Here is a 23,353-nt window from a genome sequence, read left to right as displayed (position 1 = left end):
CAGTAGAATTTACATGCCTAACAATAGACATTACGTTTTGGTAATTCTGTTGCTGCGAAGTGCTTTAGTTTTGTTTTCTTGTTGGAAGAGCATTGAAGCAGATGCTGTTGTGCTCTCGTTTGGTAAATGAGCCTAATCTTTGAAATGACCTGTTCCTGGGGTGAGATCTGAAATCTTTTGAAGATTCCTGAAGGAATAACCCTAAATGATTACACTCCTGAGTGAGAAGGGCTGATCGGGAAGACTTCCATTACTCAACTCCTTCTTACAGTTGGTCAGAAGGTTAATTTAGGAATGATCCCTTCCCAAATGAATACCTTTTCCCAACCTAACTGTATTTGTTTCAAAAGGAGAAAACTTAACTGGGCTTTCTTGAGACATAGAAAGTTTTTTGAGAAAACTATGCATGACATATAGATTGTGATATGCTGTAATCATTAAGATGACTGATTCTGGAAATGCTGAATTTGGGACAGTTGAGTATTTGTTCAGAGAGTCTTTATTCTGCAGCTAAAAGGAGTATGTCCAGTTTTCTTCAAAAAATGTAATAAAAGCAAAATACGCTAGATGCTGGAAATCTGAAGTGAAGACAGAGAATGATGGAGAAACTCAGTAGGTGTGTCAGCATCTGTGAAGAGAGAAACAGAGGTCACATTTTGAGTGTAGTTATGAGTCTTCTTCACAACTCTTCACCAGCAGTTTGTGAATTTGGCTTTGTTTTGAACAGAGAGGCTGTCTTTATATCTGCACACACAGGGGTGCTTAATGGAAGAAGCTCTTAGCTTCACAGCACACTTTGACAAAGTGGAACTCAAACCCCAAGTAGCACACCAGCCCACCTGCACTCTAGCACACAAAATATGGGATTATAGTTGATTTTTAACCACTTTTCTTGTGTGCTTTTGGAAAGGTAAAGTACAAAACATGTCTTTGTGGGTTATTTGCTAGAATATGATAATGAGCTGAAAGAAAGGCAGTTAGGAGTCAGAGTTTCTGCTGAGAGGGGGATTAATTGCCCCTTATTATCTCTGAAGCTACAGGAGATCACAGTTCAGTTTTCTTCAGTGTTTTCTTTCCCTTTGAAGTGCTGATATCTGAAGTACCCTTCACACTTTTTAGGTGTGGCATTCCGTGATTCATCTTAGGACTCAGTGCATTTTGCATAAGGATTTCCCAGACAGCCACTATGTGTACATCCTCTGCCATCTTTAGGCTGATGTATTGTTCTATTCAAAACACATGTTGTCTTTAAAACTGTAGTATATCCATAAGACATTTGGGGTTATGATGCATTGCCGTGACATCTTGGAGAAGAAAGAAATTAAAGGATTAAAACATAATGACAGAAACAATAACATCAGAAGTACAGAATTTGGCCCCTTGAGTCAGCACCGCCAAACTGTATGATAACCTTACTCACCTGCCTGCCACTCATCTGTTTGCAATGTAACTATGTCCCCCCATAACTAAGGTGACCAGAATTATGCAGAGTACTCTAGATGTGATCTCATCAATGCCCTGAAGTATTTTCTAATGATCTTATTCAGAGTTCTTATGGCAGACCTCTGGGACTTGAAGCCAGGCCTCCTGGCCAAGAGGGACTAGACAGCCTCAAATTTCCCTATATTCTATATCTGGCAGGAAGGGCTGAAAATCTGTCAAAATGGAACCTAATTATTGGGACTAATCAGTGATTATTTAAGTTAGGTGTAATTGTCTTAATGAATCCTAAACTGCAAGGCCCTCTTGAGACCCTGTCCTGAGAGGCAGATTTTATGCTGCATTGATGTTGTGAATGATTGGTATTTACATTACATATGTGATATTTGAGTGTCCAGGTCAAAGGGAAATCTTATTTTTAATGCTGCTGTAACACACGCAAATGGGATCTGACAATGACAAGGCTTTCTTTTAATGTGATATTTGCCTGTTGATAGCTGTTTAAGATTGGCCTCCAGCGAAGGCATTAAGTTGGCCTTTGAAGTTGATATTATTGCTTTCTGACTGAATGAAATTGTCCAGAAATGTCTAAAGTGGTAAGTAGATGCATAACGTGTAGTTTTGTTTATTATATTAAAATATCATTTTTTTAAAACTTTCTCCTGTCCTTCAATTTGGCTATTGTCAGCTCCAATCACAAGCAGGGCCCTCCAGAAGTTTAGAGATTGTTAGATGAAGAAACCCCAAGCTGAATCTGCTTCGTCTTCTTTCATTCTATTGATCATATAATACACTGATTGTGGGGTCTCTGGTGGCACTGCGGTAACGTCTCCACTTCTGCGCCAGGAGGACTGGGTTCAAATCATATCCAGTCAAGATATGTGTAATATTCTCTCTGAATAGGCTGTTTAAGGAAATATCTATAATATATCAACAGAGGAATGCTGACTAACCACAGAAATCAATCTCTGATGATTGGTCTATAATAGATCCAGATATGAGGTGGTAGACAGCAGTGGAGACCATGGGGCCTGTATTATCTGTTCCTGCCAAACATGCCACATTTACCATATCATGACTGCACTGGTCCTCACTGCCTTGTTAATTTTATATTGCTGTGTTTCTGACACTACAGCTGTCAGGCGTATTCATTATAGAGATAACAAGGTGTAGAGTTGGATGGCCACAGCAGGCCAAGCAGCATCATGGGAGCAGGAGAGCCAACACCTTGGGCCTAGACCCTGGTCTATGCCTGAAACGTCAGCTCTCCTGCTCCTCTGATGCTGCATGGCCTGCTGTGTTCATCTAGCTCTACACCTTGTTATCTCAGATTCTCCAGCATCTGCAGTTCCTACTATCTCTCAGGTGTAAAATTTCTTTGGGATAGAATACTCTGATCATTCTATGTACTCAGATCTTTCAACACTGCTTTGGCCGTGTGCAATGTCATGTTGCTGCTAGTACTTTTCAGTTTTAACCCATTGAAAATATCTCCTCTGCGAGTGCCTCATCGCTGTAAGATTGTTATTATGTTTGTCTCATCAGTATTACTACATGTGAAGGTCTTCTTTTTGCTCTGAATCCTTCTTATTAATGAAATGCTGCAGTCCAGCTTTTGAAAGTCACATGTTGTCAGTGATACAAATTAACCTAAAGCCAAAAACCTACAAGCAGTTGCATTTGCCTTTAAAATGATCAACACAATTAAATCCCGTGGCAGTAATGAGAAGGGATTGCTTTGTGTAGAAGCCTAGACTATGGTGTAGAATAAACTGAACTGCTTAGGTCAGTCATTGGCTGTGTCCTTCTGACCTGGCCTCACAAGCTGGACATAACCAAGTGTTTCCTCCCGAAAGGAGAGATCAAGAGATGCCTACCATTCTTACTGGATATGGCTCCTTACCATACAGTGATGAGAGTTAACCAGTTATTGCTATTTCAGGGGCAAGTGTTACATAATAGTGGGTAATACTTGCAACGAGAGGCAGAGACCCAGTTCACGTGTTTGATGACAGCACTGCACACTGTGCATGCTCATGACATATAGATACATTACAGCAGGCATGCTATCAGCTGAACATTAAGACACTTAGTGCTGCAGGATAATCACTTAGTAAAAGTAGAGTGAATACTTCTGGAACAATTTCTCTCTTCACTTTTCTTTTGATGTAGTGTCAAGTTGAAATTGTAAGAACATTAGAACAACAGTTCTGGGATACCACCCGAAGTTTGCAGGAACAGCAACTCATACTCCAATTGGGAACCCTGCAGCCCAATGGTATCAATGTGGACTTCACCAGCTTCAAAATCTCCCCTCCCCCACTGCATCCCAAAACCAGTCCAACCTGTCTCTGCCTCCCTAACCTGTTCTTCCTCTCACCCATCCCTTCCTCCCACCCCAAGCCGCACCTCCATTTCCTACCTACTAACCTCATCCCACCTCCTTGACCTGTCCGTCTTCCCTGGACTGACCTATGTCCTCCCTACCTCCCCACCTATACTCTCCTCTCCAACTGTCTTCTTTTCTCTCCATCTTCGGTCCGCCTCCCCCTCTCTCCCTATTTATTCCAGAACCCTCACCCCATCCCCCTCTCTGATGAAGAGTTTAGGCCCGAAACATCAGATTTTGTGCTCCTGAGATGCTGCTTGGCCTGCTGTGTTCATCCAGCTTCACACTTTATTATCTGGGATTTACTGGGAAGGGGCTCGGCAGCAAAGGACAACCTTGCCATGGATCGGGAGGATCTGCCAAATCTAATCTGATGAGGCCATTTTAATTTTCTTCTTTCCATTTCCTGGATGACACCTGGTCAAATTGAGAGGCTGATTGACAGCTGACTGGGAAATCATGGCCCCCTTGAGGAACCTTGGAGACTCTCCATGCGAATTGAGAAGGAGAGAGGTTGTGAGGAGGTCTGCTGGTTTCAGGGCTGGGAATGGGAGAGAGCACAGGTTCAGCAGGGCTTCCTCCTGAGGCTGGGGATCGAGCTCCCACTGTCCCATAAGGATACCAGGAGAAAGCACTACTTCCTTCAAAACAGGCATCAACTCAACAGGCCTTTTGGCCTAACAAATCCACACCAAACCTCCGAAGAGCATCCCACCCAGTCCTATCCCCATCCCCCTACACTTCCCTGTAACATTGGATTTCCCATGGCTAACACACCTAATTCTATACATTTTTTGACACTATGGGCAATTTAGCCTGGCCAATCCACCTAACCTGCACGTCTTTGATCTGTGTGAGGAAACTGGAGCACTCAGAGGAAACCCATGGAGACATGGGGAGAATGTGCAAACTTCATACAAACAGTCCCCCGAGGATAGAATCAAACCCAGGTCCTTGGCCCTGTGGGGCAGCAGTGCTAAGTACTGAGCCATCATTGGACTGTGAGAATTTGACTTAAGTGTATTTGTGAAGTGTTTTACCTTTCTATGATATGATATTCACATGATGTAAAACCCACTACCATTGGGGGAAGGTGGTGGTGGACTAGTAATGTCATTGAGTAGTAATCCAGAACCAATCCAATCCTCTGTCCCCAGAGGCCCAGGTTCATATTCCAGTGGGCATTTAAATTTATCTAATAAGATTCAGGATTAACGGTGACAAAGAAGCTATAATTGATTGTTGTAAGACCCATTTCATTCACAAATGTCCTTTAAAGGAGGAAATCTTCTAACTTACCAGATTTGGCCTACATTGGATAAGCATATGGATAATGATGGGATACTGTTTGGGGAGGGGCTTAGATTAGTTCACATGTCAGCGCAACATCGAGGGCTGAAGGGCCTGTTCTGCGCTGTATTGTTCTATGTTCTATGTTCTATGTGACTCCAGATTCACAGATTCAAAATGGTTGCCTCTCTTCTGAAGAATTCATACCCGAATCGAAATATTCTGTTTTTCTCTGCAGAGTTACTGCGAGACCTGTTGAGTTTTTCCAGCATTTCCTGTTTTTGTTTCCAGCATCTGTGGTGTTGTGCTTTTATCAGTGCGATTGACTCTTACCTGCCTTCTGAAATGGCCCAGCAAGCCGTTCAGTTCAAAGGTAATTAAAGATGGATAGCAAATGCTAACAGTGCTCTCATCCCATGAAATAATGCATTAAAAATGAAAAGTATTTGGTGTGCATGTTGCAGGGTTGACACTCTCCAGCTGTACATAATTTCTAATCTGCTATGATCCCTCAGTGTGGTCATTTAACGTCCAGGCCATGTATCCAATCTGCACAATGGGTGAGTTTCGCTGGACTTCTGTTTTACTGCAGACATTCAGAAACTTTGCTTTCACTCTGGGATTGGGACTGAAATCCAGGCCTCATTGTAGGCGGGAAAGAATGTTTCTCCTTTCTGACCATTAATAACGCCATTGTGAACGGCCCATAATTTGACTCATAATAAATGAGGACAGGTTGACCTGTGTATTCCGTGCAGTTATATGTGATCCCTCTCTGAATGGCCAAAACGAAAGAGCACACTGGTTACATAGAGACTATCCCTCTTAGATTGGCACTCAAGAAGTAATGATCATTCTTCTGCGCTGGTGTCCCCACACTAAAGCAGAGATACATGTACCCCAGCCCAATAACTATGTACTTGAAAGAAAAAAAAGTTAGTGGGAGAGTGAGCCTTTCCAACACAGAATTGTTGCACATTTGGAAAAATTGCAACATTTATGATGTGCAGCATCCAAAACAGATTTGTCAAGAGTAAAGGGATTAATTATTGAGCCTTTTGCAGAATACTAGCCACAGTGTTGCACAAATGTAATCACATTAGCTCCATGTGACGTCTTCACTGTGAGTGTGACGTCTGGTCTGGCCCTCCTGAAAAGAAATGGCAGCAGTTTTCATTCAGATTCGCTCTGCCCATGTTAAAGAGCAGCCCAAGGCCATTGTTCCTCTTGGCAGAGGATGTGTGTTTGTGTGTGTATGTGTGGGCAATGCGTAAAGGAACAAGCGTGTCACAAAGTGGGGAAATGCAACACGAACCATAACCAGTTGCGACAAGATCTGAAACTAAGAAGAGGAAGAGCAGCAAGTTGAGGCCCTGCTACATTGAAGGGCGGCTGCTCGTGATCTTATCTCAAACAATTTTACATGGCACCGAGTCAAACCTGATCCCCACCCGCCCCCCACCCCCCCCCCCTCCCCGCCTTGCCCCCGACTGCTTAGTGTTTAAAAAATATAAAAACAGAACAAATTAAACTGCTGTCTAATTTCCACCCACTGAGGAGCAGTGTTGACAAACAGTGGCATGCCGTTAATCCTTCCAGCCCTTTGTCCCCCATTTAATCAAACTGTGGGCTCTCTATCTCAATTCCATGTACCGATCTGCACTGCTTACTCCCCAAACTTCTTATAAGAATTATTTGATTTGAACTGTCCCAGCATCCAGGAATGTTAACTTTTCAGTGCTGACTGTGTTTTTGCATAACAAAGTGCTTCCTAATTTCACTTTTAAATTGTCTGGCTCTTATTTTGAGAGCATAGCTCCTTGCTGTGGTTTCCCCATCAGAGGAAACCGTTTGACCTTCTCCAATCCCTGGAATCAATCTTATCCTTGTAGGCACTTCAGTTAAATCCTCCTAATAGACGAGGGACACAAGTTAAGTCCATGTTGCCTTTCTTAATAATTTAACCCTTTAAGCCCTGGAGTATTTCTGGTGAATTTGCACGTAATTTCCAAGGCCAATATTTCCTGCCTGAACTGCAGTACTCCAAATGGGGGTTTACCTGGAGTCCTGTACAATGGAAGCATTACTTTATAACTCCCATTATTCCAGCCCCAATTTCAGATAGAGAATTTCGTTCCTCTGAACTTAGAGTCATAGAGATGTACGGCACAGAAACAGGCCCTTCGGTCCAAATCGTCCTTGCTGATCAGATATCCTAAATTAATCTAGTCCCATTTACCAGCATTTGGCCCATGTCCCTCTAAATCCTTCCTGTTCATGTACCCATCCAGATTCCTTTTAAATGTTGTAATTGTACCAGCCTCTACCACTTCCTCTGGCAGCTCATTCCATACATGCACCACCCTCTGCATGAAAAAGTTGCCCCTTAGGTCCCTTATAAATCTTTCCCATCTCATCTTAAACCTTTATTGTCTAATTTTGGACTCCCTTACTGTGGGGAAAATGCCTTGGCTATTTATCATATCCATGCCTCTCATGATTTTATAAACCTCTAGAAGGTCACCCCTCAGCCTCTGACGCTCCAGGGAAAATAGCCTCAGCCTATTCAGCCTCTCCCTGTAGCTCAAACCCTCCAGCAGAAAGGAGATATGGATGTGAAGGGGGGCACTTAGCTCTTGTGATTGCTTCAGTAACTCTATATTTCCCCCTGGCTTGTGAGAACAATACAGGAAGGATAAGGCAGGTAATAAAGCTTTCCAATTCGCAGAGGGCAGTCAGTGTTGGTGTGGATTGTGGGTGGTGTCATTAAAGAGTTTGACACGCTGCAAAACATCCCACCTTCAACATTAGACATCATTCTGGATTGACTCAGACGTCTGTACCGGATTACTTTAGGGATTTTTCTTTTGCATCATTCTGGAGGTGGGCTGGTTGTTATCATTCAACTGCACAAAATTCGGATGGAAACGGTAGAATGATTCATTTTGGAACAGACTCAAACAATGCAGGAGCCTCTTGAGCATCAGCATTCAGAGCAAGCGCTGGAATCGCTCAACGTTTTGCTTTGATCGATCTATTCGCTTGTGCGCACATTGTGAATCGTTTACTTTTGATTTAAGTAGTACATTTGCGTATTTTACCCTCATCTTCTGGAGGTGTTAACTGGGCCCATATAGGCAGACATATGGCTGCTCCTTATGTGTGCGCCAAGGCAGTGAGTGCCAATGGGCCATTCAACTTTAACAGTATTGTAGCTGAACTCAGTCTCACCCCCATGTTTTTGCCAAGCCTGCTAGCAGGTCTGACAGGATACTGGAATGATATAGAATTTAAAAAGCCAGAAACAGGCTGTTTGGCCCATCAGATTAAGCCTAGTTAGATGACTGACTCCAACTCCTGTTCTTTCATGTTCAGACTTAGTTCAGGCATCCTGCCTGCATTCTGCTTAAAATTGTCTGCTTTGGCAAAGGTTGGGATTGGAAGCTGGGAACTTTCTAGCCAGCCTATCTTGGTTTAACTGGATCACCATAATAAGAGAGTTTAAGAGGAACAGAATATTCCAGTGATATGAGCCTGTGCCAATCAGCATTATCAGTGTCGCAATGTAGGCTGTTGCCAGTGATTAACAATGTGACTCAGCCTCTTCACTCACCTGGTGTCACCTTTGACGCAGGATATACTTCCAATCTCCTCCTTATACCAGCAGTGACTGCCCATCTCCACATGGCCTGGTCTTAATTCATTCGCTGTCGGAACCTGCGCCCACTCCTTCATTGCTGTGATTGTGTGGACATACATGGCGACTGGTCTCCCAGATACTGCCCATCACAAACTAAAGGAAGTCCAAAATTCTGCTACCTGTGCCCTAACTCCCTTTCATCTAACACCACTGTGCTCATTGGCTTCCATTCAATCAAAATCTTGCTTTTAAAATTGTCATCCTCCTTTTCAAACCTCTGCATGGCCACAGCTGTCCTTGTCTCTGTAATCTCATCCCTTGGAGACAAATATGTCCTCTAGTGTTAGCCTCTCGTGTATGCCTATTGATAATAGCTCCATGATTGACAGCCATTAGTTGAGTAGAGCCTGGAATTCCCTTTGTACACCACTCCAAGTCGCTACCTCACTTTCCCCCTCTCAGATACTCCTCAGAACCTCCATCTTCCATTGAAGCTTTGTTCCTATGAGCTAAAAGCTCTTCACGAGGCTGTGTGTCATTTTTATTTTGTAATGCTCCTGTGAAACATCTCAGGATATTGTGTTACATTGAAGGTGCTTCCCAGTCTTAGATTGGCCATTTGTAGGAGTGTTGAAGTGAAGATTCTCCCGTGCACAATGGATGAATTGTAGAGTGAATCATCTTGAACTGCATTTCAATGAATCTCTGAGGCCAAATGCCAAACCCCTCTGCAATGGACTGGGAGCTATTGGCAAAGCTGCTAAGTGCCGTAAGGGAATTTTAAAGAGTGAAAAAGGTTATTAGCTTTCAAGACAGTGTAATGTTTGAAACAGGGATATTTCTGTGGATCTGTGGGGTAAATTCAATCTATTAAGTATAGCCAAGCAGTGCAGTGTCTTCAGAGCTATTAGCATAAATTTATGGACCACAGCTGGTGGCTCAGAGGAGCACCAGGAACTTGGGTTCGTTTCGGCCTGGGGTGCCTGTCTGTGTAGAATTTTGCGCATTTTCCCTGTGTCTGTGTGGGTTTCTTCCAGGTGATCCAGTTTCCTCCCACAGTCCTGAGATATGCACTTCAGGCAGATTGGCCATGCTAAGTTGCTCAGAGTGTCCAAGGATGTGCAGGTTAGGTGGGTTAGCCATGGTTAATATAAGGAGTGGGTGGGATGCTGTTTGAAAGGTCAGTGCAGAATCAATAGGTTGAAAGGCATCTAACTGAACTCTAGGGATTCTGTGAACCAAATGGAGTGTAAGCTGTACATTTACAATCTTCATTGTATATTAAGGACAAGATAATCAAATGAATTTTGTGTGATCTGACTGTGATACATCTCTCAAATTTCCATGGTTACTGCTGTTCAAGCACTGTTGCTTTGCATAAAGGTCATGTAAGCAGTGTAAATGTTGATTTCTTGGTGATGACCAACTACTTGTCACAAACCACTTTCCATCATCATTGTGGTGTTCATTCAATGATGCAACCAGTGGGGGTGTTTATCAATACTGATTTTAGTTAGAATTAGAATTAGGTTTTACTGTCACATGTACTCAAGTACAAAAGTACTGTAGAGTGAAGGTGTAGAATGATGCCACACACAGAGCCATGTCAGGTACGAAGTACCTAGTTACAGGTCTTAAGTACTAGGATAGATTAGGTACAAAAGTAGAGAAATGAAGGAAAAAGTTAAACATTCTACATTACAGTTTTTTATTGTATAAATTAGGAAAATAAAGGAATTAAGTTAATAGATAAATATTTCAGTCCTTCTATAGCCTGCAGTCACTTCATATTGGGCGCTTTCCACCATGCCTGGTGATCAGTTAGTAAAGAGTCAGCAATCTCCATTTACACTCCATTTGGTTCACAGAATCCCTAGATTTCAGTTAGATGCCTTTCAACCTAATGATTCTGCACAAACCTTTCAAACAGCATCCCACCCACTCCTTGTATTAACCACGGCTAACCCACCAATCACTTGAGTCTTCACGGAGTAGAAATTTAGGGATTGACATTGCCTCTTTTACAGCCAGCTTGACATTCAGTTCAATTAAGTCAGTGTCTGCAACAGCAGATACACCCCAAAATGAGTGACAGAGAACGAGAAATCGATTACTGTTTATTGTTGATTTGGAAACAGTGCATACAGGTGAATTTAAGGTCAGCATTGAATTTGACAGAAACAGAGATTGAAGCCTCATGTCTGAAATACCTCTTGAGGTTTGATGATGTGAACCGATAAATTGTATGTCAACTTTCTCATTCTTGAAATGTCCTGAAGTGATTCAGAGTAAAGGAATGATTTTTGAAGTAAAGGCACTGTTTGTAGGCAGACAATGTATCATTTAACAGCAATTTAAATAATGCTCAGTTTCATTATGTTACTTGAGGGATAAGGACTAGCCTGGACATGAGGAAGAACTGTACTACTCTTCATATGTAGTGAGTCATTTATTTCCACCTGAAAACACACAAGGGTTTTTGTTTCATGTTGTTTCGGAATCAGAACTATCCTCGTACCCCACAGGTGGCTTGGGAAACCTGGAAATCTGGCCAACATTGAGACTGATTGTGGTGTCAACCTATTTGTGTAACTAGGAGTTATTAGTGAGATAGAAAATGACAGCTACTGGAGGAATATATGAAGAGTGATTTGATGGTAAAATGGGGAAAAGTGCAAAATTTGGTGGAACATGTGAGTTTACTCAAAGGTTACAACATTTCTATTTGATTATATATTACATATTGTTGCCTGGAATGCAGTAGCTTTGGAATTGGAAAACCAAGGAATTGCAGTTGCTGGAAATCAGAAATGAAAACTGAAATTGCTGGGAAAACTCAGCAGGTCTGGCAGCATCTCAAGAGAAACCAGAGTTAATGTTTTTAATACTTCACTGGATCCAAAAGGCTAACTCTGCTTTTTCTCCATAGATGCTGAGTTTCCCAGCAATTTGTGTTTTAGCTGTGGAACTGATTGTCTTATTGCATTCCACTGTGTTCGTATAACGTTGGGTGCGAGGTATAGTGTTGTGCTGTTGGATATGTGAGATCGGAAGAATGTTATGATGAACATTGGATCAATCTGAACTGGGGTGTTGTGTCACATTCTGGACACCACCCTTTAGGAAGTGTGTGAACCCTTTAGAGAAAACCCAGAAAAGGTTTATAAAGATGGCTTCATTGATGAGGCATGTCAGTTATGTGGATCCATTGAAGAATCTGGAGTTGTGGTCCAGGAGGAGAAGGTTGGGAGGAGATTTGGCATAGGTAATCAAAGTCATAAGGAGTCTGGCTGGAGTAGATAGAGAGAAGGTGTTGCAAATATTGAAAGAAACAAGAACCAGAGGATCTCAACACAATATAGCAAGTCCTAGAACCAAGGATGACAATCGGGGAATCCTTTTAACACATAGGATGATCTAGATCTGGAATTCACTGCCTGAGAGTCTGGTGGAGACAGATATAATTGTAGTTTTCAAAGAAGAATTGAAGAGAAAACATTTTGCAAAGCCTCAGGGAAAATGTGGGCATGGAGCTGGAGCCAGTATGGTAACTGTGGGTCAGCTGTGCTCGAACCATGTAGTGATTGCTGGGCACTGGGATCTAGTCTGTTGACTGTGAAGGACAGATTTTGAGAGGAGCAATGCTTTGAAATGAGGAAGCATTTTCCATATGTAATGAAGAACATCAAGAGACTGTTCTGTCAAGAAAACGATGTTAAGAATTATGGGGAAAGAGAATAGGGAGGGGCAGCGTTCCTGAGATCTGCCCAACTTGTCCTCAGCTAACATTTATCTATTCCAGCACGTATGTTGTATGTAGTTGTTAATCATTGTGGTACTGTTCCGAGAGTCCTTCCTGGTGGTGGAGGATGGCATCTTTTAAATTTGATCAGTGACCTTCTGGAGAAGTGACACCTGATTGCGTTCTCTGTGTCAACAAAGTTAGTCGTGCAACAGTATTTCACAGGAATGTTTCCAGGGTGGCCTGTCTAATAACAATTTAGCTTTAAATTTATGAACTGAATCCATTCAGATCTGGGACCTATTTTTTGTTATTATTGCCAATTTTCTCTGCCCTCCTGATAACACCAACATCATTGGTTGGCAGAAACCCTCTGGCATCTCTCCCAAGAAAGCATTGTCCTTACGTAATAATGAGCATCTGGGTACTGTTCTATCAAGAGAAAGAGGATGGGGTTGGATAACAGGGAGGAATATTGCTATTTTATTGCCCAACTTAGCCTTAGCCTTAGCTAACATCTATCTGCTCCAGCACAGATTGCTGGTTTTAGTAGTCTGAAGTCCTAATAGCCACTGAGATCCCTGACTACTAAAGACAATGATAGTTCAACCACCTGTCTCAACAGGGATCAATTAACCTGGTACAAGCCAGAGATGGAATCTGTTTGCCAGATAAACTAACTGATCCAATTGACTGCAGGTGTATACAGCATCTGTTTATATAAGGAATCATTCAACTTCTAAAACTGGTCCCTAGGGAAAAGAAGCAGATTTTATAAATCAACATTGTTAAGTGAGCAAAATTTATTTTCTATTACAGAAGTTGCCACATTGCTGGGACCAGACTTAGTTGTATGTTCATGCCTGACATCGATGTCTGAATGTTGTTAAGGGCCAAGGTATGGACTGTGTGCAATAGTGTATAACCTATACATCGTAGAATAGAGTCCTAACCTTTGTTGTCAGTGTGGCTGTTCTACACATAACTTGGATATACTTGTTTTCTCTCTCACTCTCTCATTCTCTTTCTCTCTGCCCCACATCTGTCCTGGTATCTCACACACACTTACAGCTACATACAAGTGTTGGCCCTTGACATTGCACAGAGCCATTATAGAGGTATTTGAGAGATTTCAGCTAACAATAATTGCAAACTATCCACCTTTCCATGAGGTAACATCATAAGCCCAGCATCTGCCCAGAAGGACACAAACAAACGAGCTATCTTCGTTGCATAAAGAAAGGAATTGATCCATTCGGAGTGCAGTGAAAAATAGCACATGAAGCAAGGAAAATTATCACTTTTGAACTGTAACTTGCTGCCAATTAGTCAACACATTTCTGTACTTAGCACTAAGAGAATCCTGTGACATTAAATGTGTGCACAGTGAGACACTCACAAACTGATTCTGAATCTCCAGATGGAAGACGAGACTGTGTTAGTATTACCAGGGGACATTTGTTCCTTTCAGATACACCTGGGAGATTCTGTTAATTTTTTTTCCTCACCAAACATTTGAATGTATATTTACCAATCATCAAATTGCACACTTTTTAGAACAACAACATCAAGCCCTTTGATGAATAGTTTAAAAGAAAATAATCCTAATTGCAGGAATACTTTACCAATCGACTCATTCTAGTTCTACCCAATTATATATTTGAATGAAATTCATAATGATATTTTAGATCAGGCTATCACAGGGCTAAAGCAGTACCAGGCTGGCAAGCCCACTGAGAGAAGAGGGTGTTGCTGAGGCTGGTAAGTGAAAGCAAGAGACCTTCAACAGGGAGTTAGTTGCTTTTGGTGACATTATCAAATAAAGACGCCTGATGCAGGTAGGACCATTAGTGTTGTGTAAGGGAGTTTGGACCCTAGAGCAACCTTGTGATGATGTCACAAAACTGTGCCTTATTGGGCATAAAGAGCACATTGTGGGCGGAGTTAAGAAGTAAATGAGAAACACTTGGAGATATAGGCCGAAGCCTGGAGTCCAATCAGTTGAATGTTAGAAACATGTGCAGAGAGTTATGTGGAATAGAATGATCAGTACTAGGTGGTACAGTTTATAGAGTAGCTTTTCAATTATGGAACAGTAAAAGTAAAGCCTGATATATTTCTGAATACAAGTATTGAAGTATTCATAAAAAGAAATAGCTCCTTTGAAAGTGGAGTCGCAGCTAGACACAGTAGTTGGTCATTGCATTGACTATAGGAGTTGGGAAGTCGTGTTGAGTCTGTATAGGACATGGGATGGGCCACTTTTGGGATTCTGCATTAGTTATAGTCTCCCTGTTATAAGAAAGACGTTGCTGAACTTGAAAGAATTCAGAAAAGATTGACAAGGATATTGCCAGGGTTGGAGGGTTTGAGCTATAGGGAGAGGCTAAATATGCTGGGACTACTTTTCCTGGAGTGTCGGAGGAAGAGGGGTGACCTGATGGAGGTTTATAAAATCATGATGGTCTCTATAGGGTGAACAGCCAAGGTCTTTTCTCCAGGGTAGGAAAATCCAAAACCAGAGGGCATAGGTTTAAGGTGAGAGGGGAAAGATTTAAAAGGGACCTAAGGGTCACACAGAGGCTGATGTGTGTATGCAATGAGCTGCTTGAGGAAGTGGTGGAAGCTGGTACAATTATGACATTTAAAAGGCATCTGGATGGGTGTATGAATGGAAAGGGTTTAGAGGGGATATGGGCCAAATGCTGGCAAATGGGTCTAGATGAGTTTAGGATATTTGATTGGCATGGGAAAGTTGGACTAGACGGTCAGCTTCCATGCTATATGTCTCTGTGACTCTAAAAACAGATGCCTCAGGTAGTTGTCGCATTGCTTTTTGTTCAGGAAATGTTGGCAGTCACGGTAGCTTCTGATATTGACGCAAAACTGAAGGAACTGAGCCCTAGGTCTCTTGCCTTCCCTGAACATGTAGAGGTACTTTTGCTTTAACTCTCTCTGAAAATGTTTCCAACAAAACCATTCCCCCACAGTGTATCACTGGCCTCATAACAAACAAGAGCTTTCTGAGGAACACTGTTAATTTTGCCTTTGTTTACTGTTGCCTATTGCTTATTTGGACTTATGTTTTTTTTTGTCCGGATGACATTCAGCACCATTAGAAGAAAACGGGGAGAGACTATTCAGAAGACCAATGGAGGGTATCAGCGGGAATTAATTAATGTTGGATGAATCCTGGGTTTTGAAAGGGATTGAATGGCCCAAGGATGAGCAGAGGTTATGCAGATCACATACTCTGTGAAATAATGTTTTCTTCCTGAGTCAGATGTATTTGTGGAATTAATGAGTACAGCTGGAGAGGAAAGAATTAAGATAATTAGCAGAATGGTTTCTTTTGGAGAGATGCATGGCTTTATGATCTGGATGCACAGCTTGAAACAGTAACTGCTGGAAGGAAATTGGATAAACACTTGAAAAAACAATTGCAAGGCTTTGGATGGAGGTTGGGGAAATGGAACTCATTGGTAGTCACTTACAAAGAACAAGCACAGGCTTGAAGGGTAGAATGGCTTATATTTGTGCTGTGTTTTTGTATAATTATCCAGCATTGGATTGAATGACTGGCTGATATCCAGAAATCTCACAGTGAGAATCCTAGCAGACAACTAATTAATGCATCTCAAACTATTCTCACAATTGTTTTTGTGGAGGTTCCTCTCCATACAGCAAGGATTTCAGAAAGCAGTATTCATGTATCGCAGCCTTCGAGGTGAGAGAATCTAATCCTGCTCTTTACTAAATATCTTGTTTTCTTTATTTGCTCGTCTCTCCTGAGTGGCTTTTATTTCTGGAGTTGTTATTGTATTGGATTTATGTGCAGCAATTGATCAAAAGATGAATTCCGTTGGTGAAATGAAGTGTACTTCAGACAGACTGCGTTTTTATGGATGTTCGCCTCACTCCTTGGTGCAAGTTGGGTGTCTGCAGTAGGATTGAAGATTGGTTCTCGAAATGTAAATTGCCTGTTTTGGACTGCGAAGCTGTTTGCAATCTAACCTGTCTTTCTAAGGCCTGACCTTGAGTGGATTGAGAAAGGGTGAGTATGATGGACAGTATCAGTCTAGCCATTCTGCCAGTGCTGCAATTCAGTGTTAAATATAATTAGGTAACAAATGATTTACGAGGAGAATTTTATTCTGACCGCTTATGCTTTAGTTGTGAGAAAAAGCAAACTTGCAGTTTTGCAGAGTCTCATCATGTCCTCTGGATGTCCCTAAGCACTCTACAAATAAAGGATTATTTTAAGAAATCGTTTTAGGCAAGCACATAAACCAAGCAATTTTTGTGCAGCAAGACTCCACAGATAATAAATGAAGGAATGATTTTGTACATTGCGATAGTTTTTGTTAATGTTGGATAAGGGGTAAGTGTGAGATCCTAGACCTTTTTGGATAGAACCACGGAGAGTTTAGATCTGCATGTGTAATCAAACAGGACCTTGGGCTAAAATCCAAAATGTGACATACGCAGTTACGGAGTAAATTCTGTCCGATCCAATATCATGCCCAAATTGCTCCATTCATGACCAGCCCCTATTTTGTATCTTGATACTTGAAGGAGCCAAAGATTAATGTGAAGATCAACATAAGGCAGATAAGCCCAGGATGAATAGTATAAGTTGTAGCTGAAATTTCTTAGTCAAGATAGATTGTAAATTTGAGGTTCTAAACATTGTGTAACATTAGATTTGGTAAATGTGGAAAGGCTATTTAAGTCAACTGAGATCGGGAGGACTGTAGGAAATGCATATAAGGATGATATTAGATATCAGCAGGTATTTGAACAAGTCTCCAGAAGGGCTAGTGAGTGCACTTTCTTCAAATAATCGAAAGGGAGCTATTAAGTGTGCCCAACAGTATTGTACACCGAAGGTTGTCGGGTTATTGAATGGGGCTCTTCTGTTTACTGTGGTATCAAGGATCTTTTTTCTCGTGGATCAGAGAGGAAGTTAAGAGATTTACCTTGCTAGGTTGGCATGAGGTTTTTTTTTGTTTTCCCCATTTTTTTGCCTTTTGCGGAAGTTTATGTTGGAGGAAGGGAGGATGGGTCGGATGAGACTCCTATGTGTGTACATTGCCTGGTAACACTATGGAAACTGCCATCCTTACCTACATGTGACTCCAAACCCACAGCAATGTGGTTGACTCTTAACTGCCCTTTGGGTAATTAATGCTGGTCTGACCAGTGATACCCATATCCTGTGAGTGAATTTGAATAAAAGTATAGAAAGCAGTTTGGAAGGCAAATGATATGCTGGCTTTCATTGAAAAGAGATTGGAGTACAAAAATGAAGGCATATTCTTATAACTGTATGGGACTTTGAGACCACACGTGGACTATTATGTGCAGTTTTTATCTCCATATTTAAAGATATATTTATTCTTGCATTGGAGGCACATATTCACAAGATTGGTCCATGGAATGAAAGGATTGTTCTATGATGTGAGGTTGAATAACTCGAGTCAATGGAATTTAGAGAATGAGAGATGATCTGATTGGATTGTACAAGAATTTGAAGGGCTTGACAGAGATGAAATATGATGTTATTTCTGGAGATTGATCAATCCAGAACATGGGGGCACCATTTCAGGATAAGGAGTCAACCAACTTGGACTGAGATGAGGAGCAATTTCTTCATTCTCTACTCCAGAAGTTGGTGGACGCTCCAACACTGGATATACTTAAAGGTGGAACAGGTAGAGTTTTGGCATCTCAGGAAAATGAAGGATGTGGGAGGAGAATTGGAAAAGGAGTTCAAAACTAAAATTAGCCATAACCATACTGAATGTGAAGCACGCTCAATGGGCTCCTGCTCCTATTGTTGGTGTTCTGATACTATATTAATGTATCAAGATTGTAAATATACTTTATTGACTGCAAAACTTTTTGGGACATCGTATTATTCCAAGTCGTACAATAGACGGTAAATGCAAGATTTTTTTTCTGTTTATCCCTAATGTGTCCAAGGAAGATGCTGTCTTGTTCTGTCTTCATGATGCTCAGGGTACCTCACCCTAGTCAGCTGTGTTCCCAAATGGGTTAGCCATGGAAACTGTGTAGAATTTTTGATGATGGAAGCATCTTGGCTGAGCCCTAAGTTTGCCTTTGGAAGATACTAGGCAATGGAATCTTCCATGTGTTGCCATTTCTTTCAGATCGTTAGTGTATGCCTGTTTATCCTCCCTTACCGTCACAACAGAATTGTGGTCATGTGTAACTGTGGACAAGTGGTGTTTGTACTGGAAATGTGGGATCCTGTAGGTCCAACAGATCCAAAATGAGGAGCAATTGTAAAAGTATCTTTAATGTTACATGGATAATGAATGGAAATGAAAACTGTAACTGGTTTCTTTTCGCTCCTTGGAGAAGGTCCCTCATCGCCATATAGGTTAACAGCTGCAACAGCACAGACCCAGGATCAAATGTCAAACCAGCCTTGTGTGTATTGAATAAAGCATCTGCTGCTGGTTCATTTGTTAATGCCATTTAACATAGACTCAGTAGCCTCAATCATTTTCAGCTCCTGCACAGTGTCTTGAAATGAAGAAAACTGCTTTTGTGGGCTTCTACCCGAATCGTAAGCTAAATGCCCAAAGGCTCTTGTTCCCCTATGATGCAAAAGACAAACCTTGGCTTAGATACTGGGCATGGAATGACTGCGGCAGCAGGGCCTATCTTTGCAAAGTGACTTAGTAAAGGTAATATTCATTCAATGTGAATTCTAATGTGTGAGAAAAGCACCTCAAGGAGTTGCCTGCCTCTTGTCAATACCCATTTGGATTCAGCCAATTTGTAGTCAATGAGAGAGAAAATGTATATTTTGTAAAATTATATGACAGAATTGTTTTGAGAACTCCTTCTTCCAGCACCCCTCTCAGCCACACGCACATGACCTTAGAGAAATCAGAACTAGACTTAATCCTGCCTTACTCCAGATCCTAACCTGCGCAGTTTCCGACTAGTTTCAATAGTTCATCATTAGGAGAAACTCCCTCTACCCAACTATATCCATTAATTTTCCCACTCCTGATAGATGCTGCATTTACTCTCATATCCTACCTCACAAATCAATACAGGTGAAGTCAAGAGGGTAGGTCTAAGTCTCTGGCTGTGGTCATAATTTAGCTTTAGATTGTGACCCTAGCATGTTTTCTCTGATCTATAATTAAGATGCCTTTTCCTGGTCCTGCGTTAATAAGCCCTAGATAAACAAACTTCACACAAACAATGTTACAGTTTGTTTCCGTCAGCCACGCTCTGATTTACCTGCACTTCACTCAATCTAGTCTACTTGCTCACAATGTGGTCTCTTCTACATTGGGAGATGAAATGCAGCCTGGGCAACTGCTTTGCGTAACAGCCACGTCCTGTCTGCAAAAACGACTCCTGGTCAATGTTTCTGTCTTGGGACTGCTGTAAAGCCCAGCAAAACTCCAGCACAAGCCAGAAGAACAATTTCTCATTGTTTGCTTGGGACCATCCAGCCTTCAGGACTCAACATCGAGTTCAGTATTTTTAAGGCCAGGATGCCTCCTTCAATGTTCTTTACTCACCCTCACACCCCTGACCCTGTCATCACTTAGGCTGTTTTCATCTTAGATGACCCATTTTCACTCACTCATGGTCCCAATTAGCAGTTTTTCTTTCTTTTGGGCTCACCATTATCCATCCCTTTGTCTGCTCAACCACTGCTTTCTGTCTCTGGGGTTCATCTTGACCCACTGGCCCCTAACCCTTCTTCAACATGTATACCACTTTTACCTAGCTACAGTCAGTTATGAAGAAGGATCACTGGACCCAGCTCTGCTTTCTGTCCCCACAGGTTTTGCCAAATCTGTTGAGTCTCTTCAGCAATTTCTATCTTATCTTTTGATGTAATGGGATTAGAGGAGGATACAGAGAAGCCCTGAACTTTATTCATTTTTATGGATTTTTATTCCAGAACCTGACAGTGTGTTGTAGAAAATGAGGAAAGCTGTCAATGCACATTTGGAATGGACAATGTGGCTCAGACTCATGGTGCTTGTGACTTATCTTGCTCTTGGTCATTAATCTCTATTGGAAACGGAATTTTTTTTTAATGTAATGCTTCCAACTTCTTGACGTAAAGTATGAAGTGCAACAGACAGCTTGGGCAGAACAAGGGTCCCACAGTTGTCAGCTATTTCATGGAAATGGAGGCATGAGTGGCAAGGATTTGTTGCCCATTACATTTGACGTTGAACTGAGTGGCTTACTGGGCAATTTTAGAGGGTAGTTAGAGGTCAATCACATTGATCTCTATTGGCATCTCCTTGGCAGCTGTAACATTGTATCCTGCACTCTGTTCTATTACCCTGACGCACTTGTATAGTACGATCTGCCTGTAAAACACATAAGAAAACACTTTTCACTGCACCTCCGGTACACATGACAGCAATAAATCAAATCAAACATTGCTGTGCATCTTGAGGTATATGCCTGCTAGACAAGAATAGAATGGCAGCTTTGCTTCTCTGAAGGATAGGTATTAGTGAACTGGTCAGTATTAGATGAGCTAATCTTAAGTAAATTCAACTTTTATCATCTTCTTTGGTAGGACTTGAACCCATGATATCAGAACATTAAGCTGGGCCTCTGCACCACCATCTTTAATGATGTTGGTTAAGGAATAACAATTGATTAGGACATTGACACAAACTTAACTGTTCTTCAAATAGCATTTTGGGATCTTGTATACCCACTAGAGATGCTGGTGGACTCGTAATTTAATGTTTTGTCTAAAAAACGATCCTCAAAACAGTATTCCTTCCGGGCATTTGTGACAGTATCACAGTTTAAGCTCATCTTTTGTTGGCAGATTGAATAAATCGATACCTAATAAAACATAAAATAAAATGTCTCAGTGTTAGAGAGGACACTGGTTTTTAAGTGAACATGCAATGTCTTTGAAACAGTGTAAGTTCTAGCCATCAGTCAAGTTATCAATGATTTTACTGTGCTTCTCTCTCCACTTAATTGGGTGTCTGTCTTGGACTCTTGAGATTTTGCAATGCCTGTAGTTTCAGTGGTACCTTTTAATTGCATGCGACTGCCTGCGCATTGAGAAAATGATGATATTTTTCACTGACTATCTGTGCAGGTGAAGGAGCAGTGAACCCAGATTTGGGTTCAAGATAACGAAATGTGAGGCTGGATGAACACAGCAGGCCCAGCAGCATCTCAGGAGCACAAAAGCTGACATTTTGGGCCTAGACCCTTCATCAGAGAGGGGGATGGGGTGAGGGTTCTGGAATAAATAGGGAGAGAGGGGGAGGTGGACCGAAGATGGAGAGAAAAGAAGGTAGGTGGAGAGGAAAGTATAGGTGGGGAGGTAGGGAGGGGATAGGTCAGTCCAGAGAAGACGGACAGGTCAAGGAGTTGGGATGAGGTTAGTAGGTAGGAGATGGAGGTGCGGCTTGGGGTGGGAGGAAGGGATGGGTGAGAGGAAGAACAGGTTAGGGAGGCAGAGACAGGTTGGACTGGTTTTGGGATGCAGTGGGTGGGGGGGAAGAGCTGGGCTGGTTGTGTGGTGCACTGGGGGGAGGGGAAGAGCTGGGCTGGTTTTGGGATGCGGTGGGGGAAGGGGAGATTTTGAAGCTGGTGAAGTCCACATTGATACCATTGGGCTGCAGGGTTCCAAAGTGGAATATGAGTTGCTGTTCACAGGTTTGGGTTCACATTTTTTTGGTCCAATTTGCAAAGTGACACAGATTGGATTAGATAGATTACCTTGACTGAAAAGTGCCTTTGAACAAGATAGAGAAATAAGAAGGCATTTCCACATGATCTGAATTTATAAAATTGCATCTAAGTTTCCGTGACAGTTGCTAATTCTGTTCCATGCTGCTCTGAACTTGCAGGTTCAGGTGCACGTCTTGGACCCTTGTTTAAATGGCTTCATTGACGGACTTGCAGACATTCTCTGGAACCTAAGTTTTTTTTCAAGCTGATGTAGGGAATGACTCAGACGATGAAAGATGCACAAGTGAAAATTTATGATGGGAGGGTTGGAGTGATTTTGCAGCAATACCTAGGCAAAAGGAGTCTTGTTGAAGGTCTAAATAGATTGTGCAAAGCACAGCTGATGTGAGAGAGTAGGAAGAAAGAAAAGGGACATTGAGAAGTTATAGGATGGCAAGTTTGAATTTCAAAACCAAATTGTAGCAGGAGGGAGGAAGCAAAGTTATTTTCTTGTCGGTAAAGTATTTTGGGACATCCTTGCAATATGGAAGTTGTTAAATGAATGAACTTGTTAAAGAAATATTTTTGTTCTTTCCTCTTTCACTTGTTTTCTTTCTCTTTCATTCTATGCTTTCAGAGCGGGAAATGCCTTTTGTTTTGTTTGCACTACTGAGAAATATATGTTTTACCTAACCTTGCTTCTAAAGCCACTGTCATTTTTCCTATTTATCTGATGAAAACGACTGTTACTAATACTTGAATTTAAAATGGAGACTAATTTTTATCCTCATGCTTGATCCAATATTCCCAGCGTTACTGCTGGCTTTTCAGGAAAAGTAAAATTAGACTATTTTTTAATAATACACACCTGAGAGACGCACTAGACTCTTCATCTATGCAAAACAAGGCACCTAACAATTGGTGAAGTCTTCTCCAACATTGATTTGCGGTTAGGCAGCCAGAACCATTGAGCGTTGCACTCAAAAAATGCAGAAAAGCAATTGTTTCAGAGATAGTAGGAACTGCAGATGCTGGAGAATATGAGATAACAAGGTGTAGAGCTGGATGAACACAGCAGATCAAGCAGCATCGGAGGAGCAGGAAGGCTGACATCTCGGTCTAGGCCCAAAAT

At 41.7% G+C, this 23,353-nt stretch overlaps 1 protein-coding gene across 9 annotated transcripts in view; it reads left to right on the top strand.

Moving 5' to 3' along the window:
- fmnl1a (formin-like 1a) overlaps positions 1 to 23,353 on the top strand; it is a 286,119-nt gene that overhangs the window by 11,992 nt on the left and 250,774 nt on the right. Inside the window, exon 1 of one of the 9 annotated variants that reach the window (XM_048560772.2) lies at positions 16,247 to 16,555. The exons of the other annotated variants lie outside the window; for them this stretch is intronic. The gene's annotated coding sequence lies outside the window, so the exon portion shown is untranslated. Of the gene's footprint in view, positions 1 to 16,246; positions 16,556 to 23,353 lie in introns of those variants that run through there. 9 annotated transcript variants of the gene reach the window in all.

Source organism: Stegostoma tigrinum, chromosome 31 (genome assembly GCF_030684315.1).
Source record: "Stegostoma tigrinum isolate sSteTig4 chromosome 31, sSteTig4.hap1, whole genome shotgun sequence".
Taxonomy (NCBI): domain Eukaryota; kingdom Metazoa; phylum Chordata; class Chondrichthyes; order Orectolobiformes; family Stegostomatidae; genus Stegostoma; species Stegostoma tigrinum.
This window is presented reverse-complemented; position numbering and strand designations above follow the sequence as displayed.